The sequence below is a fragment of the Bubalus bubalis genome, chromosome X (assembly GCF_019923935.1).
Source record: "Bubalus bubalis isolate 160015118507 breed Murrah chromosome X, NDDB_SH_1, whole genome shotgun sequence".
NCBI classification, from domain to species: Eukaryota; Metazoa; Chordata; class Mammalia; order Artiodactyla; family Bovidae; genus Bubalus; species Bubalus bubalis.
The window spans coordinates 11,878,634-11,891,579 of NC_059181.1; the positions used below are offsets into that span (position 1 = coordinate 11,878,634).

The window sequence follows — 12,946 nt, forward strand, 5'->3', positions numbered from 1 at the left end:
ACTTATATATGGAATCTAAAAAATAAACTGATACAAAGGAACTTATATATATAACAGAAATACAGACAGGAAACAAATTTATGGTTACCTAGGGACAAGCATCTATTTCTGCTTTATTGACTATGCCAAAGCCTTTGACTGTGTGGATCACAATAAACTGTGGAAAATTCTGAAAGAGATGGGAATACCAGACCACCTGACCTGCCTCTTGAGAAATTTGTATGCAGGTCAGGAAGCAACAGTTAGAACTGGACATGGAACAACAGACTGGTTCCAAATAGGAAAAGGAGTTCGTCAAGGCTGTATATTGTCACCCTGTTTATTTAACTTCTATGCAGAGTACATCATGAGAAACGCTGGACTGGAAGAAACACAAGCTGGAATCAAGATTGCCGGGAGAAATATCAATAACTTCAGATATGCAGATGACACCACCCTTATGGCAGAAAGTGAAGAGGAACTAAAAAGCCTCTTGATGAAAGTGAAAGTGGAGAGTGAAAAAGTTGGCTTAAAGTTCAACATTCAGAAAACGAAGATCATGGCATCCGGTCCCATCACTTCATGGGAAATAGATGGGGAAAGAGTGGAAACAGTGTCAGACTTTATTTTTCTGGGCTCCAAAATCACTACAGATGGTGACTGCAGCCATGAAATTAAAAGACACTTACTCCTTGGAAGGAAAGCTATGACCAACCTAGATAGCATATTCAAAAGCACAGACATTACTTTGCCAACAAAGGTTCGTCTAGTCAAGGCTATGGTTTTTCCTGTGGTCATGTATGGATGTGAGAGTTGGACTGTGAAGAAGGCTGAGCACTGAAGAATTGATGCTTTTGAACTGTGGTGTTGGAGAAGACTCTTGAGAGTCTCTTGGACTGCAAGGAGATCCAACCAGTCCATTCGGAAGGAGATCAGCCCTGGGATTTCTTTGGAAGGAATGATGCTAAAGCTGAAACTCCAGTACTTTGGCCACCTCATGCAAAGAGTTGACTCATTAGAAAAGACTCTGATGCTGGGAGGGATTGGGGGCAAGAGGAGAAGGGGATGACAGAGGATAAGATGGCTGGATGGCATCACTGACTCGATGGACATGAGTCTGGGTGAACTCCAGGAGTTGGTGATGGACAGGGAGGCCTGGCGTGCTGCGATTCATGGGGTCGCAAAGAGTCGGACACGATTGAGTGACTGATCTGCTATGATCTAATCTGAGGGACAAGGGAAGGAGGGATAAATTAGGAGTTTGAGATTAGCAGACACTACTGTATATAAAATAGATAAATAATGAGGCTCTACTCTATAGCATAGGGAACTACATTCAATATCTTGTAATAATCTATCTTGTATCTTATAATAATCTATAAAGGCAAAGAATCTAAAAAATTATATATATATATATATATATATTATTATTATTTCTTCTCTGGTGGCTCAGATGGTAAAGAATCTGCCTGCAATGCAGGAGACCTGGGTTTGATCCCTGGGCCAGAAAGATCCCCTTGAGAAGGGAATGGCAACCCACTCCAGTATTCTTGCCTGGGAAATCCCATGGACAGAGGAGCCTGGCAGGCTACAGTCCATGGGGTTGCAAAAGAGTCAAAGAATCAGATATGACTGAGTGACTGAGCACACAACACATACATACACACACACACACATACACACACACCCACCCCTATATATGAAAGTCAAAGTCGCTCAGTCATGTCCAACTCTTTGCGACCTCATAGACTATACAGTCCATGGAATTCCAGGCCAGAATACTGGAGTAGGTAGCCGTTCCCTTCTCCATAAGACCTTCCCAACCCAGAGATCAAGCCCAGGTCTCTGACATTACAGGCGGATTCTTTACCAGCTGAGCCACCAGGGAAGCCCTACATATATATGTGTGTTGCCATACACCTGAAACTAACACAACATTATAAATCAACCATACTTCAATAAAAACACACACAGTGAGAGCAAGTGTACAATCTGGAGTCATCCTCTCCACTGAAGAGCAGTCCTGAGGGAGAGAGTGGCCTGGGAAAATGAAAAAAGGGCTTCATATAGGGTTTATTCTAATTAAGAAATAGGGAGTCATTGAATGTTCTTGAGCTACAGTGATGAAATCAGAGGGGTGCTTTAGCAAGAGGAGGAACAGCTGGGGGAGCAGCAGGAAGGAGACTGAGTATACTGCCTGGTGAGCCATGCTGAGGAAGGGAGGATGGTGGGTCAAGCCTATGTGAACTGGTGGTCCAGTGGTTAGGACTCTGCACTTACACTGCAGGGGGCTTGGGTTCAATCTCAGATGGTGGAACTAAGATCCCACTAACCTCACAGTGCAACCAAAAAACCAAACAAAACATAAACAAACAAAAAACTTCCTCTAGAGAAGCAATTCCATTCTTCACATGGGCTTTGGACAAAGCCACAGTTCTGTGGCTGATGGGTCAAAAGAATCAGGTAAGGAACTGGGAGCAGGACTCTAGCTCAAGTGAGTTTTTCTGGCTTGGAAATGGCAACAAAGGCTCCCTTTCCTGATCTACTAAGGCCTCCTCAGTAAATCCAAGACTTTGTAATGTTCTGAATGAGTAACATTAAAAAATAAGTAGGATCCAACATGAGTTCAACTTCTGACTTTGTGAAAAAAAGATGCTAAACTACAAATACCGTCATTCACAAAAGAGACTTTAACACTAAAAAAAAAGTGGGAAAGGCCATTTTAGAATAAAGGGCAGTTCTATAAAAATGGAAACTCAGTATACAGTTTCACTCTTCTTTCATTTAACTGTGAATGGGTAGAAATTTTACCCCATGTGGGGTAGTGGTACTCAAGCCTGGTCTGCAGGGATCACTGGTTTATGCGCCTTTCCAAAATGGTTCCCTGTGCAGTTTCAGCTGTAAGAATCAGCCTTGATGACCCCAAATTCAGCTGCCCAGCTCCTAAGAGAAAAAACACAAAGTTTGAGTTTTCTGGCGTGGGTGTGTCTAACATGGAAAGGCCAGGTAGAACCAGCCTCTTCTAGCCTTCTTAAAATGCAAGTGATAAGCCACAAAGGATCCTAGAACAAATATTGATATCTTCACATTCAATAATTTCATATTTAGTCTAGTGGGTTAGTGATTTTTTTTCCTAAAAGGAAATTGCAGCCAGAGCTAATTGCTCAATCTGAAATGTATCTGGACATTGTTTAGATGTTGGAAAGGAAACGGTAACGTTGCAGTTTTTTGCAAAGAGGAGGGCGTTATTTTAGAAAAAAATGCAAATGTAAATTAATAGAAAATGCAGCCCTGAATGGTTTTCAAAGCTTTGATGTACACAGTCAAAATAGCACTCCTATTCTGAGCTTTCCTCGACATTTTTCTTATTTTGAAATGCGAAAGGAAATCCATCGGCACAGGCTCAATCCATTCCCTTCCATTGATTTGTTAGCCAATCAATGGCCATTGTAATCTGAAAAAAATAACACCACTTTCTATGAACCTTTCCAAGCAAGGCTGGGTTCAGCTAAGCTTAATAAAGAGACAAACAGCAAGGACCATCTGGAAAACAGTCTTCCGGAGTCGCGAAAGATAGTGGCAGCCTTTGCCCAACCTGCTATAAATAAGTGTCTCAGGAAAAAAAACACCCGATTTTTAAATCTGTTTCTACTTAATACAGCTGCAATAGAGTTTATTTAGCTTTTCCCTATAGCAGGAAGACTGTTTGCATTTTTATGACAAGGTTCTGAATGTTTTTCACAGCCATTTCCATTGCCATTATTTTGAGGAACAACATACCACTCGGACCTGTCTGTTGGCTTCAGCAGCACACAGAGGTGGCCCCAGTGGCCTCTGCACCACGAAACTGGCCTCCAAAGCCCAGATTTTTGATCCCACTTCCTCTCCTAGTGTTGCAGCCATCACCCAAATCCTGGTTCACGAGGGAGAGCCAATTCAGTATGACCAAGCGTCATGTGCTGCAAATCAATTATTTCTCTGCCTGGACCCAAGCACTCAGGGGATGTCTGCCAAGAGTCAAACGACTCATCAAGGGAGGCAAGAACTCGCCAATGAAGGGCTACTGCTGGCCTGGCAAACCCCCCACGTGCTCACCTTTCTATCTTTCCTCACTAGCTAAACTTCCTTCCGAACTCGACACTCAGAACTCCTTCGGACACTCTTTGGAAAAGGTCAGCCTTCAGCCGGCCTTGGATGCCTGCAAAGTGAAGTGGCCCCCCAGTGATGTCTGCCCTGAGCACCTGGCCACACCCGTGAGTACTCCCTAAACACCCATCCCACCCCAAAGACGGTCTGGATGAGGTTGGCCTCAGGACACTGTCCTATGTAATGAGCCATCCACCTCTCCTTTCTCTCTCTGTCCCCCAAGGGCTCATCCCATTTCCATGGATGGGCAGGAATGGTTTACCCCATGACACATTCCCTGTGAAGGCATTATTACCCCTCTTGCAGCTCGTCCAGTGGCAGCATTCCATCTGTTGCTGCTGACCTTGGGCATTACCAGGACCGAGCTGGCTAGAGGAGCCCTGCTGTCGTTCCTTTTCCCAAGCAGAACTGCTGCAGGGAAATAAATGTGTGTAAGAGGGGGAAAAGGTGGGAGGGGTGGTGAAGTCCACCTGAATGTGAATGTCCAGTAATTTTACAACATGCTCCATCTGCTCACCATTGACTTTCTCTCTCAACAGAACGGGAAAACAGAGAAATTAGTGGTGGGTAAAGGGCTGCCATGATCTGCAGTGAGTCTATTACAGTGTTATGAGCAGGGCTCTCCCAAGTACACTAAAGGGCTAAATTAATTGGCTTAGGCTTAAGATGCTACAGGAGAAATGACAGTGGGGAGAGGTGGGGGTGGAGGAAGATGCCTGGTGGCTGAGAAGGCATGTCTGAAATCAGGCGCGTATGAAAAAGAAACTGAGGAGAAATAAACCTGTTCTCTTCATGAAAAAACAGAAAAGGTGTTAGTTGTTACAATGTGTCCCCCAATTACCTATGACTTATTCAGTCACCTGAATTTAAAGAAAAATCTCTGTGCTTATACAATTTTACAGACCCTCGCATCCAACTTACAATTAAATCAGGCACATGACCCACTTCCAACCATTAATTAATCACTCCCATGAATTGTACATATAAGTTAGAGAGGGAAATTCTGTCTTGTATTATTTCAAATTGAATTATCCAAAAGCCACAAATTACTTATTAAATCTTGGTCTAGACCAGTGGTTCTCAATCAGGGTCCATTTTGCCCCAGAGGGGACATTTGGCAAGATCTGGAGACATTTTTGGCGGTCACAACTAGGGGGAGGGGTGACACTTTGGCATCTAGTGGGTCGAGGCCAGGGATGCTGCTAAACACCCTCCAGTGCACAGGACAGCCCCCTACAACAGAGAATGATCTGGCCTAAAATGTCAACAGGGCCAAGGTGGAGAAACTGTGCTCTAATTAAAGGCAAATACAATTGGCTTTTAATATTCATATCTCCGGCAGTCATCAAAGAAGAAAAATCCCATTTTCCTTGAAATCTAAGGTTGGCTTACACATATGTTTACTAAGGACATACTGATTTCCTTTCCAAATAAACAAAACAGGTTCCCAGTCTGAATCTAGAAACATTAAAGAAATACTGTGATGATGGTGGAGCTAGCAGGGTGCATGTGAAATGCGTATTTCATCAGTCTAAATGGATGGAAATTAATATCTCATAAAATAAAATGATTATCTCATTATGTTCCATACAAAACCAAAATCAATACACTGCATCTTACTTAACCTGCAATTAGTGTTTTTAAAAACTAAACCAAGGAAATGTCATTCTTCCCCATTTCTTGCTAGCTGGATACACATTTCTGAGCATGAGGCATTAAAAAACAAACAAGCACACAACCACCCCCCTCTTTTAAAGCAGATTTTTCCAGAGCATAAAAAGCTTCCTGAATCATTCCATTTTATTTATTACTGTAGATTCAATCATTCTTAGTGAACAAAACATGCAAACCATTCTGTTGGTTATGCCTGCCTGGCTTTCCAAATACCCTCAAAACTGGGATGATGAATCACATACTTCGGCCCTGCTGTGCCAATTCATAGTAAGCAAAGAATTCAACAGAGCAAGATAGGACATTCTGCCCGGTGTGTGTGTAGGGGGGATGGGGGTAGGTGGGTATGGGAGTCCTTCAGCCAATTGTTTCTATAAAATCTTAAGAGCAGGTGCTGAGATTCTCTAAAATTCTTTTAGTTCTAGAACATCCTATGTGATTGTGCAGTGCCCCCAGCATGAGGATGGACTTTGGTCAGGGAAGATGCATGTTCCTAAAGTTGGCCTAGTGTTTCCAGGCTAAAACCATGGAGGACAGAATGGCTGACGGCTATACTATCTCAATCCTTTCAGGCCCCCATTCCTTTGCCTGGATTTTAAGGTGGGCACACACACAAAGGCAAAAATAACAACAACGACAAAAATGCCCATGCATACCCAGTCCTGGCCACCAGTGAGGCCCAGTTCCACTGCTGAGAAAGAACAGTTGCTCCAGTGCAGCTGGAGGAGCTTTTCCAGGGAACTGGTAATACCCTGGCTGTTAATGAATTATTTTTCGCCAGAATGTCGGATTCTTCCTGTGCTCCAGTAAACAGTCTGCTTCTGCCATGGGAAACAAAACCAGCTCCTTCCGAGGAGCTCGAGGAGGTCAGCCAAGGGTCCCCTGTGGGGGCAGCCCCCTCAGGAGCCAGAGCCACAGGCGCCTGACCTATAAATCACCGAAGCCCCGAGTCCATTATTCCAGCTCTTTCTGTCTCCTTGGGCCATGCCCAGGGCCAAGGGCACAATGCCCACGGTGAGCCTTCCCCCACCTCCCCGAACTGTCCCTTCCTCAGGGCTTCTCATCTATGGCACCGCGGGTGTGTGAAACTGGCCTTTCTGGTGTTCATTTTGTCTCCCGCGCAGAAACTGCATTTATTCCCTTGCTCTTGTTTTCATCAAGCTGTCAGGAAATGACTATGTGCATCCCCTCTTTTCCCTTCTCTTCTTTAAGACTGGCCCCAGCCCCAAATAACCCACTCTCAGTGCAAGGGTGTCTCCTTGGGCCCCTACTCTCCAAACACATATCCTGGGGAAGGATATTATTAGAGCAGGTGTCGAGGAAATCAGTCACTCAGGAGGGAGACAGCTCTCTGATGGACAAGGACACCAGCCTGGGCTGGAGGAAAGGAAACCAGCCTTGTCCACCCTTACCCCCGCCCTGCTCTCTCATCTCCATTAAGTTTCAGAGCCCACATTCCCCACAAGAGGTGACTGAGCAAACATGCTCACAGGTGGGCTTTATGGGGACCCCCCCAAATGGCACCTTAGCTCCCGAAAATCAGAGTGGCCTGATGCCAGGCTGTCGTGGCTCTTGAGTAAACCCCAGGCCTCCCGCCTGCCATGGGGATGGAGGGTGTTCATGCCACCTGAAACTCCTAGAGGTGCTATGAGGCTGAAGGCTCAGGCTGGTGGGGCAGAGCTGCCGAACAGAAATATGTATGTAATTCTAAAGAACAGGTGACATTAATCTCAACACTCTAGCTTATTTGACCAATACATTCCAAATATGATCATTTTAACATGTAATCAATATAAAAATTATTAATGAGCTATTTTGTATTCTTTTTTTTTTTTTGCACTAGGTCGTAGAAATCCTGTGCATACGTTGTTATCATCATAGCATATCCTATTTTGGAGTAGCCACCTTTCACCTGCTGAAAAGCCACATGTGACTAGCAGTTACTATACAGCATGGTGCGGATATAAAATATCTCCTCATAGAGAGTTCTATTAGACAGTGCTGTGTTGAAAGACCTAAAAAAGCTGTGGGAAGAAGAATGACAGGTGAGAGCAGGGTGGGCGATAAGAATTATAGCAAGAGATGGGAACTGCAAGACTGGGATGTTCTAGGACCCCAGCCCTACCTCTAACTGGAGATTAAAATGGGCTCTTAGGAAAGGCCCTGGGGGCCGGCATGGCAAGGCCAGAGAGTATAATCATTACTTAAGGCATCTGCAGGTTGAGCAGCCTGCATCTTAGCTCTATGGATCTGTTTAAGGCAGGGGCTGGGATAGAAGATCGCCAAAGTCACGTATGTTCGTTCAATAACAATTCTGGGTTTGCAATCTAATTTGGTGAAGCAGATACAGAAACATGATCAAATTACGTGTGCCTGCCTCTGCACGTGCATGCGTGTTCCTATGTGTGTTTTTGGCTGGAGAGAGAAGGAGGGTGTCATGTGCAAAATCCCGAAGTACTAACACGAATCACCTCCTCAGCAGCTGCCATCAGAGCACAGGAGAGCGGTAGCCTTGAGAGGCTCATCAGAAATGACGAGCCACAAAGGAGATGCCTTGAGCTGCAAAGAATGAGATGATGGGCATCCGGGCAGACGGTCAGGTGGGAGGGAGAAGTGGTAATCAGAGGCATTCTCCAGAGACAAGCACTGCCAACTCTACAGCAAGGATGTCACCCTGATCCCCAAATCAAGCTTAATTCAGAATCCCATGCAGGCTTTTGTGCAGGGGAGAGTGCAATTAGCCATCTTTCCCCCTCCTCGAGAGCCTCATTCTCTGAGGTGCCCCTCATATTCTCATCATGGAGGCAGGAGAGTCAGAAACACCTCATACAGGGATCAAATCCTGGCCCTCCCAGTGGCCCCAGAGTTTCTAGGGGCTTAAAGGCCACCATCTGATTGGAAGGGGGCTAAAGGACTTTGCTTTGATGGCGCAGTTGCAGAGCAAGAACCCATCTCATTTTTATTTAGAGTTTATTTATTTGAGACGTTTAAGAGTCAGAAATACCTTACCTACCCTCTGGCCCTACCATGGCCCTCAGGCTAATTACCCACTCTATCTCATCCTCAGTTTCCTCATGGATAAGATGGGAATGTGACTGCTCATCTCACTCAGGCTCATCAGCTTGGAACTCCTCAAGGCTAGAACTGCAGCATCACACCAGGCCCTCCAAGACCCCAACCACACACAAATCTCTGGATTTCTCCCCGCTGGTCTCCCTTAATAATGACATAGCTCCCTCCCACCACCATTCACTTCATCAGTTCCATCATTCAGTCACTCAACTCTTGTTCATTAAGTGACAGTTGACTTTTGGGAATTCCAAGATGAAAAGGCACAGTCTTTCCATCTGAAATGGTTAGGGACTATCTGGGATCTATCTCCTTAGCATATAAGCATGTACCCTGCTGGGGTGGCTGAGCTGCCCCACTGGTGCCCCCCTCCCTCAGTTAGGTATTGCATTTGGTAGGGGCTGAGGACTCTAGTCTCGGGGAGAAATAAATAAGAGCCTTGAGGGAAGGGTAGAGGAACATGTTGCCCCTTTAAGTCATAACCACTGGGGTCTGGAATCAGACACTCGACTGGAAATTTCTCTGAGTCTGATTCCTTATCTGTAAAATAATGCCTCCATCACATCATGGTTTCCCATATGCACAGTGTCTGGCAGACAGAGGGCAACAGCAAATGTTCATTTCCTTCTCGACTTCTCTCCCTCCACTACCCCCTGCTTCCCCAAAACTCAGGTTAGAGAAGAAGCCAGAAGACAAACACTTGCTCTCTTCTTATTGTCCATTCAGAGCACCCTGTGTGTGGACGTCTCCATGTACAGAATACTTCCATTCTGGGTCACATGGCATGGCTTTGGGGAGACCAGTCCTATCTAGTTTTCGGGGTCATCATAGCCAGAGCTATATTGGTCGTCTGGTGTTATAGCGCTCCCAGCAACACCTTGTCACACACCTTCCAGCCTTTTCTTCTTCTTTGCTTTCTTTCTTTCTTTTTTTTGCATTTCAGGGGCCCTGTCTTCTGGCTAAAAGACTTTTCATTTATTTTACAGTTCTTGCCCAAATGCCCACCAACTAAGTTCTCATACTGGCAACTGGCATCACCTGGAAAGCTGTTTTCTCATTTGTTTCTGAGATGGGCAAATTTTCCTGGGCCAAACCTCACCTCTGGAGGTCTGGCTTCTCTGCATGATAAAGGGCCTCCCTGGGTGGCTAAATGGTCCCATGGGCTAGTGCCAAAGCAGCCAGGACCCCCAAGATCCAGTCTGACTTGGCTCCTGGTGCCCAGCCACCTTGTGGATGCCTCTGGCAGGATGAGACAGAGGTGCCTGCTCACAGGATACTGTGTATAGGGGTGGGTCCAGTGGCTTCTCTGGGCTTCTAAGAGGCAGAGAAACTGGGATGCCCCCGGCTTTCAGCCTTCGAGCCACCCCGCCACCTTCGAAAAGAAGCACAGCTCCCCGCGTTCCCCTTTGAGAAGAAAACGCCAAGGATAATCAGTGGATAGGGGCTCCCACCCACTAGCCTCCCCACTGTCCTCCCACTAGCCTCCCCACCGTACTGCCACCTCTTTCCTGTAACAAAGGCACATTACAACACATTTTCAAAGTTATCCGAAATCTCCTGGTCAATCAACAAACGATTCTGGTGACTCGAAAGGAGGAAGAGAGACATAGAAAACAGTCCCGGAAAGACTCACGGGGAAAGCATAGAAAACCTTGCCCGATGTATGCAAGGCTAAGAATCGTTTTCTCCCTGCTGGCTGCTTTTCTCTCTGTTCTAAAGAGAAGCTTCCAAGAATCAGCTAAATAAAGGGATCACACCAGAGGATGAGAGATAATGCTAAACCAACAAAAACAAAGACCCAAAATGAAACAGAGCCAGCCATGAGAATCCGCGGTTATCAAAACTTTGTTTGGCCGTATCTATTTATCATCGCTGCACACCCGGGCTCTGCGGAATATCATTCTGTTGATGTCACTTACCCTCAGCAAAATATTTACACATCCTTAAAAACGCCAGATGAGGGGGGCCGCCCGCGCACTGCCGCGAGCGGCCCCTCAAGCCCCGTCGCAGAGTTCTGGGCAGACCGTGAGGTGGGGGCACGGCGGTGGGTGGCTCCAGTGGGCACAGGTAAAAGCGCCTGACACTCCCCCGGAACGCGGCCACCCAGGCGCTGCGCCCTGCCCTGCCCACCTCTCCCCTACCTGACTCTGCAAAAAGCAACCACATCGCCGATTACTGGTGTCAGCGCCTCCTCCTCCTCCTCCTCCCCTGCCCTTCTCATTGATTAAGTTCTCAAACCATTGTTAAAGCCGGGTTGCTTTTCCCTGGAAAACTGGGCTGAATTCATTAAGCTTCCCCCATCACAAAAGGAATATTCATAAAAGTTTGGCAGGCAGAGAGGGAAGCGGACTGCGTGCCTTGGGGTGGGTGACAATTCGCTTCTCCAAAGCCACCTTCTTCTTCCGTGCCTCATCCCTCTCTCCGTCCATCCGTCGTGCCCCAAACCTACTCCAGGGACTTCTGATAGGGAAACACAAAGCAGCAGCTGTTTGGCAACATTTCTACCCCTCGCCGGCAACTGTGGTGGGATGCCATTTCCCCACCCAGGCGGAGCTTATCCTGAACAATAGTCGGGCTTTAAACGGCAAACAAGCAAACACACAGAGCATAACCCCAACCCCGAAAAAGCCAACGGGGAGAGGCAAGAACTCCCTTCGCAGCAAAAGGCACCGCTGAAACGCACGCCAAAATGCAGCGAGAAGGCTGCTCGGTGCCTAACATGGCAGAAAGCCCGAGCTGGTGCGGCCACCCTGGGTCTGGGCATTGGGGGGCACGAGGACTCCCGGGGCGCCAATGCACACTCACCCAGCTCCGGGAGGATGCGGGGCTGGCCGAGCGTCACAAAGACGAGCCCAGTGCGATCTGGCAAAACCCAACTTTCCACCCGGCTCGCCAGGGCCGCCAGATACGTCAACAGAATCCATCTTTCGATGGGCCTGGAAGGCGCCGGGTTTTCCGGGCCGGGGCAGAGCGACGGAGCCGAAAGCGGCCGGGTGCGATGCCCGGGCGCGGAGTCCACCACGCGCCGCCCTCTGCGCCCTGTGCCAGCGCCGGTGGCGGCCCGAAACCCACTTCGGGGCCCCCGCCCCGCCGCCCTGTGCCGCCTCCCCGGCCGGCCCCGGCCCCGCCGGCCAGTGCGCGGCGCTGGGAGCAGGAGCGGGGCCCGGGGACGCCGAGCGGGTGGCGGCCTCGCCTCGCGTCCCCGCCCCCGCCGGCCCTCCCCGCTGGCCCCGGCCTCCAGGCGCCGTCCTGCCCCCGGGAGCAGGCCCCTCCCCGGGCGCCGGGCCCCGCCAGGCGCGCCCAGCCCGGCGCGCCCCCTGCGTCCCGGTGGCAGGTCCGCGCGGGGAGGGCGCAGGGTGGGGGTGGGGGGGTACCCCGGCCCGCACGGGGGCGTCGCGGCCGCTACCTCGCAATCGCGGCCGCCGCCTCCAGGAAGCCGTGGGGTGGTCGCGGGTGCGGGGACTCTCCGGTCTGGCCTCGCCGCCGGCCGCCTGAAGGGGGTGCGCAGCGGTGGGAGCTGCCGTCGCCGCTGTCACCGAGCTGCTGTCGCCGCCGCCGCTGCCGGTCGTGCGTGAGCGTGTGTGCGCCTGTGTCCGGACGAGTGTGTGTCTGCGTGCGGCGCCCGGCCTTTACTATATACACCGAGGGGTGGGAGGAGGCGGGGAAGGGGAGGGCTTGGGGGAGGTGGCGGAGGAGGGGGAGCAGGAGGGGGGCGAAAGGGTACCCGAGGAGGCGGCTGCTGAGGACGGACAGGTGATCTCGCCCACGGGGAGGGCGTGGCTGTGGGAGGCACGGGGTGGCGGGAGGAAGGGGTGCCAGGGCGCGGGGGCGACGCCGGGGAGGGCCGGTGAAGCGGGACCCTGCTGCCTCCCAGCAGGCTGGGGACCATTTCAGACCCCAGGATGCTGGGAGAGAACAGAGCCCAGCGGGGAGGGAGTGGCTGGTGGATGGAGGCGGCAGAGGTGCCGAGGGCCCAGCGACCATCCTAAAATGCCAATTGTGATATAGGTCGAAGATCTTTCTCGCAAGGTGCGAGATGATTGAAGACAAAATTAGCCCACGGACATAATCTCATTTCCGC

At 49.2% G+C, this 12,946-nt stretch overlaps 1 protein-coding gene across 5 annotated transcripts in view; it reads right to left on the minus strand.

Annotated features, from left to right (window-relative positions):
• RAI2 (retinoic acid induced 2) overlaps positions 1-12,506 on the minus strand; it is an 80,468-nt gene extending 67,962 nt beyond the window's left edge. For 2 of the 5 annotated variants that reach the window (XM_006080557.3, XM_006080556.3), the window contains exon 1: positions 11,671-11,985. The gene's annotated coding sequence lies outside the window, so the exon portion shown is untranslated. Of the gene's footprint in view, positions 1-11,670; positions 11,994-12,271 lie in introns of those variants that run through there. The other 3 variants (XM_006080555.3, XM_025276153.2, XM_025276152.2) reach the window with 3 other exon arrangements.
• Positions 12,507-12,946: the final 440 nt, after the last annotated feature.